The sequence below is a fragment of the Arachis stenosperma genome, chromosome 5, assembly GCF_014773155.1.
Source record: "Arachis stenosperma cultivar V10309 chromosome 5, arast.V10309.gnm1.PFL2, whole genome shotgun sequence".
Taxonomy (NCBI): Eukaryota; Viridiplantae; Streptophyta; class Magnoliopsida; order Fabales; family Fabaceae; genus Arachis; species Arachis stenosperma.
In genome coordinates this window covers 84715098-84724230 of record NC_080381.1, presented here as the reverse complement: position 1 = coordinate 84724230, position 9133 = coordinate 84715098, and the positions used below count along the sequence as shown (strand labels likewise).

Genomic DNA, 9133 nt, shown 5'->3' with positions numbered 1-9133 from the left:
AATTTGGTAGGATTACATGTCACAATATCCATCCAAACCCCAATCCAATTCACTGTGAGAAAGCTTCTCTAGCATGAATCCTCCATTCCTTTCCCAAGGTTCCGAAGGATTCCAATTATGGATAGTTTTTTTCCCAAGACAACTAACCAATGGAATTAGATCGAGAAGCTTTCTAACAAAATTCAAGAGAAAAGATTGAAGAAGAAGATAAAAACTATTAGTGATTCATTGAATTACAATAGAGCTCCCTAACCCAAATGGCTACTATCATCCTTAGGCTTTTCAGGTTCTGGTTCAGGCTCAGATGCAGGTTTGAAAACATGGAAAATGAGCTGTTCATCATGTATTCTCAAAATTAGCTCTCCTTGTTCTACATCTATGAGCGCTCTAGCAGTGGCTAGAAATGGCCTTCCCAGAATGATAGGGTGTAGGTAGCTTTCCTCCATGTCCAAAATGACAAAGTCTGTGGGGAAGAAATAATTTCCCACTTTCACCAGCACATTCTCAACTACCCCTTCAGCTTGCTTCTGAGTTTTGTCAGCCAGTTGTATGATTACATCAGTGGATCTCACCTCATTCAGTTGTAGCCTCTTCATAAGAGTCAGAGGCATCACATTTATGCTAGCTCCTAGATCACAGAATCCTCTGTCAATTTTTGTTTCCCCTATGATGCAGGGGATATGAAAACTTCCTGGGTCTGTTTTCTTAGAGACTATGTCCTTCTTGATGAGGGCACTGCATTCTTTGTTCATTATTACAGTTTGTCCTCCCTTCAAAACTCTTTTCTTGCTCAGCAATTCCTTCAAATACTTGATATGTGTAGGCATCTGCTGGAGAATCTCAAGAAAAGGAATATTGATATGGAGAGACTTAAATGTCTCTAAAAACCTTGAATATGTTTTCCCTTTTTCACCTCCTCCTAACCTCTGAGGAAATGGTGCTTTTGGTTGGTATGTTTCCAGCATGCCTTTATTTTGCAGTTCCTTGGCTTGCTCAGTTTCACTTTCCTGCTTAGCTTCTTCCACACCTTCCTTCAAGATTTCTGGCTCCTGTTCTGAGGGTCTGATTCCTTCTTCTTCTGAGACTTCCTTCAATATCGTGATGGCCTTGCATTCTTCCCATCTCACTCCCTTTTGTTCCCCTTTAGGATTCTTTTCTGTGTCACTAGGGAACACTGCAGTTGACTTGGGGGCCTGTTGAGATAGCTCTCCTACTCGAGACTCCATCCTCTTGAGTTTTTCACCATGGTTCCTTAAGGTAGATCTCACATCATCCCTAAAGCTTTTCAACTCACTTATGTCCTGACCCATGTTTGCAAGCATTCCTTCTATCCTGTTTAATTGATCTTGAAATTGTTGGTTCGGATTAGGTTGGGCAGGTTGATTATTTTGGCCATGATATGGTGGTTGGGAGTAAGTGTTTTGTGTGGCTTGGTATGATCTTTGGTTGGAGTTTTGGTATGTGGAATTGTTATGTTGGTTGGGGTTGTAAGGTTTGTGGTTTTGTGGTTGGGTTTGCTGGTTTCCCCACCCAAAGTTTGGGTGGTTTTTCCAGCCTGGGTTGTAAGTGTTGGAATGTGGATCATATGGTTGCCTTTGTTGATTTCCCATATAGTTGGCCTCTTCCCAATCACCTCCTTCAGTGCTTACTTCCTCTTGATCTTGTGTGTGTATTGTAGCCACTTGATTTGTTTCTAATTTCCTGGTGAGCTCTGCTAGTTGCTTGGCAAACACCTTGTTTTGGGCTAGAATTGTATCAACATGGTTCAGCTCCATGATTCCCTTAGTGTTGTGTCTCTCTGAAGCATAGTAGTACTCATTCTCAGCCACTGTCTCAATCACTTCAATGGCTTCTTCCACAGTCTTTTTTTTGTTCAATGAACCTCCTGATAAATGGTCTACAGCATTCCTTGATTCATAAGAAAGTCCATCATAGAAAATATGCAATTGCACCCAGTCATGGAACATGTCTGGTGGGCATTTCCTTGTCAAATCCTTGAACCTCTCCCATGCCTCGTAGAGAGTTTCACCATCTTGTTGTCTAAAAGTCTGAACCTCAGATCGAAGCCTATTGACCTTTTGTGGGGGGTAGAAACGTGCCAGAAACTTGCTTTCCACCTTATCCCAGGTTGTTAGGCTCCCCCTTGGGAATGATTCCAGCCACTTAGCTGCCTTGTCCCTAAGTGAAAATGGGAACAAGAGCAGTTTATAGGCATCTTCCTGGACTCCATTGGACTTCACAGTGTCGCAAATTCTCAGGAATTTTGTGAGATGTTGGTTTGGATCTTCATTAGCACTCCCACCAAATGAACAATGATTCTCCACCAGTGATATTAGCTGTGGTTTGAGTTCAAAATTGTTGGCCTGAATGGGTGGTTTCTGAATGCTGCTACCACAATTCCCAGAGGTTGGGTTTATGTATGAACCAAGAACCCTCCTCTCGGGAATGGCATTGTTTCCATCAGCTCTCTCATGGTTGTGAACTTCTCTATCCATGTTGAGATCTAGAGCTTCCTCAATATTGTCCTCAGATTCTCCTTCAGATTCTTCTTCTCCCAGTACTCTCTTCCCTCTTGCTTCCCTTCTAAGTTTATGAAGGGTCCTCTCTGGTTCGGTATATGGAGGAGTTGATGTCTCTCCTCTCCTACCTGTCATACAAGAACACAGCACAGGCAACAAACAAGTGAAATACTCTTGGTTAATGGAAGAGTATGGTTAGAGCAGTTGAGGAATTAATTCAAATAGTTAGTGAGTCAGTGAGTTAGTTGCTTGAATTTAAAGGCATAAAGAAAGAAAGCAAGTAACAGAGTGCAGAAATTAAAATTCAACAAGTAACTTGAACTGAATTAACAAAACAAGAAAAATGCTCAATCTAGTTAACTTCCAATTTGAGAATTGTCAATCGAAAACCAATCCCTGGCAACGGCGCCATAAACTTGATGTGCTATAAACTTGATAGCTACGATTTTAGGAAATTGCACGATCGGCAAAAATTTCTTCCGGCAAGTGCACCGGTTATCGTCAAGTAAAAACTCACAATAGAGTGAGGTCGAATCCCACAAGGATTGGTTGAGTGAGCAATTCGGATTAGAAGTGTGTTCTAGTTGAGCGGAATCAAGATTTAGATGAAAATTGCGGAATGTAAAGTTGGCGGGAAACGTAAATGGCAAGAAATTGAAAGTGCGGAATCTTAAATTGCATGAATTAAAGAGCGAGAAGCTAAATTGCTGAAATTAAAAGGGGATCGGGGTGATTGCATGAATTTAATTGCAGAATGTAAAGAGAAAGTGGTAGATCAGAAATGGGGAATTCATTGGGTTTCAGGAGATATTGAGATCTCCGAATCAAAACATTTTTATCCCTTCCTCAACCAATGCATTCATTGAATTTTGCTTGGCAATCTTATATGATTGGATCCCAATCCCTTGGCTCACCAATTCTCTCTAAAAACAAACAAATTCCCAATCCCTTGGTTTAAATGTTCATAAGAAGAGATGATGTTCGATCACTGATTATACCACACAGTTTCATGAACCACAATTTGGTAGGATTACATGTCACAATATCCATCCAAACCCCAATCCAATTCACTGTGAGAAAGCTTCTCTAGCATGAATCCTCCATTCCTTTCCCAAGGTTCCGGAGGATTCCAATTATGGATAGTTTCTTTCCCAAGACAACTAACCAATGGAATTAGATCGAGAAGCTTTCTAACAAAATTCAAGAGAAAAGATTGAAGAAGAAGATAAAAACTATTAGTGATTCATTGAATTACAATAGAGCTCCCTAACCCAATGAAAGGGGGTTTAGTGAGTCATAGCTCTGAATTCAATTACAAAAAGTATGAAAACTAGAAAAATGATCCAAAGTTCTCCGATCCAAGTTTTTCAAACTTAAATTCTATCCTATTTATACACTTTCTAAATTGAGCTTCTGTTGTGTTTCTTGGGCTTTGAGGCCTTTTCCTGATTTCCTTTTGCCTTGGGTTTATGATCCATAATCCTGATGAGGCTGTTGATCCAATTCTGTAACATTCATTGAGCCAACTTAGTGATAATCAAGTAATGACACATGACTCAACAAATTGAAATTCCAGACTCATCAATTCTTCAGGCCCAATCCCATAAACCATGATATTCAATTGGGTTTCATACTAGAGTACGTTTAAGTTAATGTTTGTGCTCAAATGCTAACTTAAACTGCAATATCTTTGGTCCAGAAACCTTTTCAATTAGTGGCGTTTAAGTTGCAGTTTAAGCTTAAACTGCAACTTAAACGTTGGACACTCCTGGAGGTGATATGAGTCGAACACGTTTAAGCTTCAGTTTAAGGTTAAACTGAAGCTTAAACGTGGAAATGGAAGAAGGCAACCCTAGAGTGTGGAATTGTCGAACACGTTTAAGCTTCAGTTTAAGGTTAAACTGAAGCTTAAACGTGGAAATGGAGGGAAGCCATCCTGGAGGGTAAAGGTCGAACACGTTTAAGCTCCAGTTTAAGCTTAAACTGGAGCTTAAACGTGGAAATGCAAAACGCAACCCTGGAGGAGAATGGTCGAACACGTTTAAGCTCCAGTTTAAGGTTAAACTGGAGCTTAAACGTGGAAATGGCTCCCTGGTGCTTTCAATTCTGGCGTTTAAACTGGAGGTTAAACGCCACTTTCAGCCTTTCCTTAGCTTTCATGATTTTGGCGTTTAAGCTCCAGTTTAAGCTTAAACTGGAGCTTAAACTCCACATGTGATATTCAAGCTTCCTTTATTGATTTTGTTGCTTCCTTGCCTAGCCTCTTCTTCCCTGAAATCATCCAAACAACTGCATCAAAGTCTTGCAAAATTTCATGAGAAATCTTTCATTCATAGCATTCAAGTAATATAACTAAAAACTCATGAAATTTGCATCAAAATCATACTGTTTGGATGGTTTATTGCTTTGTTATTCATTTAACCATTCTTGGTTACTTTAAGCTCAAGAAAATGCATAAAACAACTAAAACTAACAGAAAAATGCTAGTGAAACTAGCCTAAGATGCCTTGGCATCATACTCTCCCAAGCAATACTGAAGAGAATCCGAAAAGAGAGTGCAAGGCTATTGACATAATCAAAATGGCCGAACATGGAGAGGAAGGGGAGGATGTGAATCTCAATGAGGAAGACCTCATGGGACGTCTCCCAGACAAGAAGGAGTTCCTTATTGAGGACCTAAAGGAATATGAGGCTCATATAGAGACCATAGAGATTCCATTAAATCTCCTTCTGCCATTCATGAGCTCTGAAAACTATTCTTCCTCTGAAGAGGATGAAGATGTAACTGGAGAGCAAAGTGCTCAATATCTGGGAGCTATCATGAAGCTGAATGCCAAGTTATTTGGTAATGAGACTTAGGAAGATGAACCTTCCTTGCTCATTAGTGAACTAGATATATGGGTTCAGCAAGCTCTACCTCAAAAGAAACAATACCCTGGTAAATTCTTAATATCATGTACCATAGGCACCAGCACCTTTGAGAAGGCTCTTTATGACCTGGGGTCAGGGATAAATCTTATGCCACTCTCTGTAATGGAGAAACTGGAGATCATTGAGGTGCAGCATGCCACATTCTCATTACAAATGGCAGACAAGTCAGTAAGACAAGCTTATGGATTAGTAAAGGACGTGTTAGTAAAGGTTAAAGGCCTTTACATTCCTGCTGATTTCATAATATTAGACACTAGGAAGGAGGAGGATGAATGCATCATCCTTGGAAGACCCTTCCTAGCCACAGCAGGAGCTGTGATTGATGTTGACAGAGAAGAGCTAGTCCTTCAATTAAATGGAGACTACCTTGTATTTAAAGCTCAAGGATCTTCTTCTGCAACCATGGAGAGAAAGCATGAAAAGCTTCTCTCAATACAGAGTCAAACAAAGCCCCCACAATCAAACTCTAAGTTTGGTGTTGGGAGGCCACAACCAAACTCTAAGTTTGGTATTGAACCCCCACATTCAAACTCTAAGTTTGGTGTTGGGAGTCTACAACATTGACCTGATCACCTGTGAGGCTCCATGAGAGCCCATTGTCAAGCTATTGACATTAAAGAAGCGCTTATTGGGAGGCAACCCAATTTTTATTTATCTAATTTTATTTTTATTTTATTTTATGGTTCTTTTATGTTTTCTTATGTTCATGATCATGTGGAGTCACAAAACAAATACTAAAATTAAAAACAGAATAAAAAATAGCAGAACAAACAGCACACCCTATAGGAAGGGCTTACTGGCATTTAAATGCCAGTAAGGAGCATCTGGCTGGCGTTCAATGCCAGAACAGAGCATGGATCTAGCGTTGAACACCAAAAACATGCAGCAATCTGGTGTTTAAACGCCAGGATTGCACACTGAGGGAAGCTGGCGTTCAACGCCAAAAACATGCTACTGACTGGCGTTGAACGCCCAAAACAAGCATAGAACTGGCATTTAATGCTAGAAACAAGCATCAATATGGTGTTAAATGCCAGGATTGCATGCAGAGGGCATTTTACACGCCTAATTGGTACAGGGATGATAAATTCTTGACACCTCAAGATCTGTGGACCCCACAGGATCACCTCAGGATATGTGGACCCCACAGGATCCCCACCTGCCTTCAAATTCAAAATCTCTTTTCCACCCAAACCCACCCCACATCTCTCCCTCTCCTCCATATCTTCTTCTTCTTCTATTCTTTCTTCTTTTGCTCGAGGACGAGCAACATTCTAAGTTTGGTGTGCTAAAAGCATAGCTTTTTTTTTGTTTTTCTATAACCATTGATGGCACCTAAGGCCAGAGAAACCTCAAGAAAGAGGAAAGGGAATGCAATTGCTTCCACCCCTGAGTCATGGGAGATGGAGAGATTCATCTCAAGGGTCCATAGCTCAGTAGTAGAGCATTTGACTACACATCAAGAGAGCCCACTCATGGACCTGAACAAAAGCATGAGGAATTCCCTCATTAAGAAATCCCCGAGATACCTTAAGGGATACATTTTCCTCCACACAACTATTGGGAGCAACTAAGGATAGGAGCACCAAAATCACTAGGGATCAAGCAACAGAGGCAAGGAAGAGACATAGAGGAGCTCAAGGACATCATTGGTCCTTCAAGAAAAAGGCGCCACCATCACTAAGGTGGACTCATTCCTTAACTTCCTTGTTCTTATCTCTCTGTTTTTCGGTTTTTAAGCTTCATGATTATCTATATTTGTGTCTTTACTACATGATCATTAGTGTTTAGTCTATGTCTAAAGGCTATGAATAATTCCATGAATCCTTCACCTTTCTTAAATGAAAAATATTTTTAATACAAAAGAACAAGAAGTACATGAGTTTCGAATTCATCCTTGAAATTAGTTTAATTATATTGATGTGGTGACAATACTTTTTGTTTTCTGAATGAATGCTTAAACAGTGCATATTTTTGATCTTGTTGTTTATGAATGTTAAAATTGTTGGCTCTTGAAAGAATGATGAACAAAGAGAAATGTTATTGATGATCTGAAAAATCATAAAATTGATTCTTGAAGCAAGAAAAAGCAGTGAATAACAAAAGCTTGCGAAAAAAGAAAGTGGCAAAAAAAATAGAAAGAAAAAGAAAAAGCAAGCAGAAAAAGCCAATAGCCCTTAAAACCAAAAGGCAAGGCTAAAAAGGATCCAAGGCTTTGAGCATCAATGGATAGGAGGGCCCAAGGAAATAAAATCCAGGCCTAAGCGGCTAAATCAAGCTGTCCCTAACCATGTGCTTGTGGCATGCAGGTCCAAGTGAAAAGCTTGAGACTGGGTGGTTAAAGTTGTGATCCAAAGAAAAAAGAGTGTGCTTAAGAGCTCTGGACACCTCTAGCTGGGGACTTTAGCAAAGCTGAGTCACAATCTGAAAAGGTTCACCCAATTATGTGTCTGTGGCATTTATGTATCTGGTGGGAATACTGGAAAATAAAGTGCTTAGGGCCACGGCCAAGACTCATAAAAGTAGCTGTGTTTAAGAATCAACATACTTAACTAAGAGAATCACTAACACTATCTGAAATTCTAAATTTCTATAGATGCCAATCATTCTAAACTACAAAGGAAAAAGTGAGATGCCAAAACTGTTCAGAAGAAAAAAGCTACAAGTCCCGCTCATCTAATTAAAACTAATATTCATTGATATTTTGAGATTTATAGTATATTCTCTTCTTTTTATCCTATTTGATTTTCAGTTGCTTGGGGACAAGCAACAATTTAAGTTTGGTGTTGTGATTAGCGGATAATTTATACGCTTTTTGGCATTGTTTTTAGGTAGTTTTTAATAGGATCTAGCTACTTTTAGGGATGTTTTCATTAGTTTTTATGTTAAATTCACATTTCTAGACTTTACTATGAGTTTGTGTGTTTTTCTGTGATTTCAGGTATTTTCTGGCTGAAATTGAAGGATCTGAGCAAAACTCTGATAAGAAGGCTGACAAAGGACTGCTGATACTGTTGGATTCTGACCTCCTTGCACTCGAAATGGTGCGCTCTCAATGGCGTTGGAAAGTAGACATCCAGAGCTTTCCTGCAATATATATTAGTCCATACTTTATTCGAGATTAGCCGACGCGAACTGGCGTTCAACGCTAGTTCCATGCTGCATTCTGGAGTAAAATGCCAGAAACACGTCACAAACCTGAGTTAAATGCCAAAAACACGTTATAACTTGGCATTTAACTCCAAGAGAAGCCTCTGCACGTGTTAATCTCATGCTCAGCCCAAGCACACACTAAGTGGGCCCCGAAAGTGGATTTCTACATCAATTACTTATCTCTGTAACCCTAGTAGCTAGTTTAGTATAAATAGAACTTTTTACTATTGTATTAGACATCTGGGATTTTACATCTTTGATCACATTTTGGGGGCTGGCCATTCGGCCATGCCTGAACCACTATCAGTTGTGTATTTTCAACGGCGGAGTTTCTACACACCATAGATTAAGGGTGTGGAGCTCTGCTGTACCTCGAGTTTTAATGCAATTACTACTGCCTTTTATTCAATTTAAGCTTATTCTTTGATGACAAGTCATCATATACCCATTTTTCAAGCTAATTTCACTTGTTTTATTAGCATTTATACACTTTCTTGCATCCTAAGTAAGTGATTTGGAGTGAAAATGCA

General features: G+C 39.6%; 1 non-coding gene across 1 annotated transcript; it reads left to right on the top strand.

The window, feature by feature from the left end:
* Window positions 1-1965: 1965 nt before the first annotated feature.
* Window positions 1966-2069, top strand: LOC130983672 (small nucleolar RNA R71). Its single transcript, XR_009087652.1, has one exon. It is a non-coding gene; the product is annotated as a small nucleolar RNA R71 (small nucleolar RNA).
* The last annotated feature ends 7064 nt before the right edge of the window (window positions 2070-9133 follow it).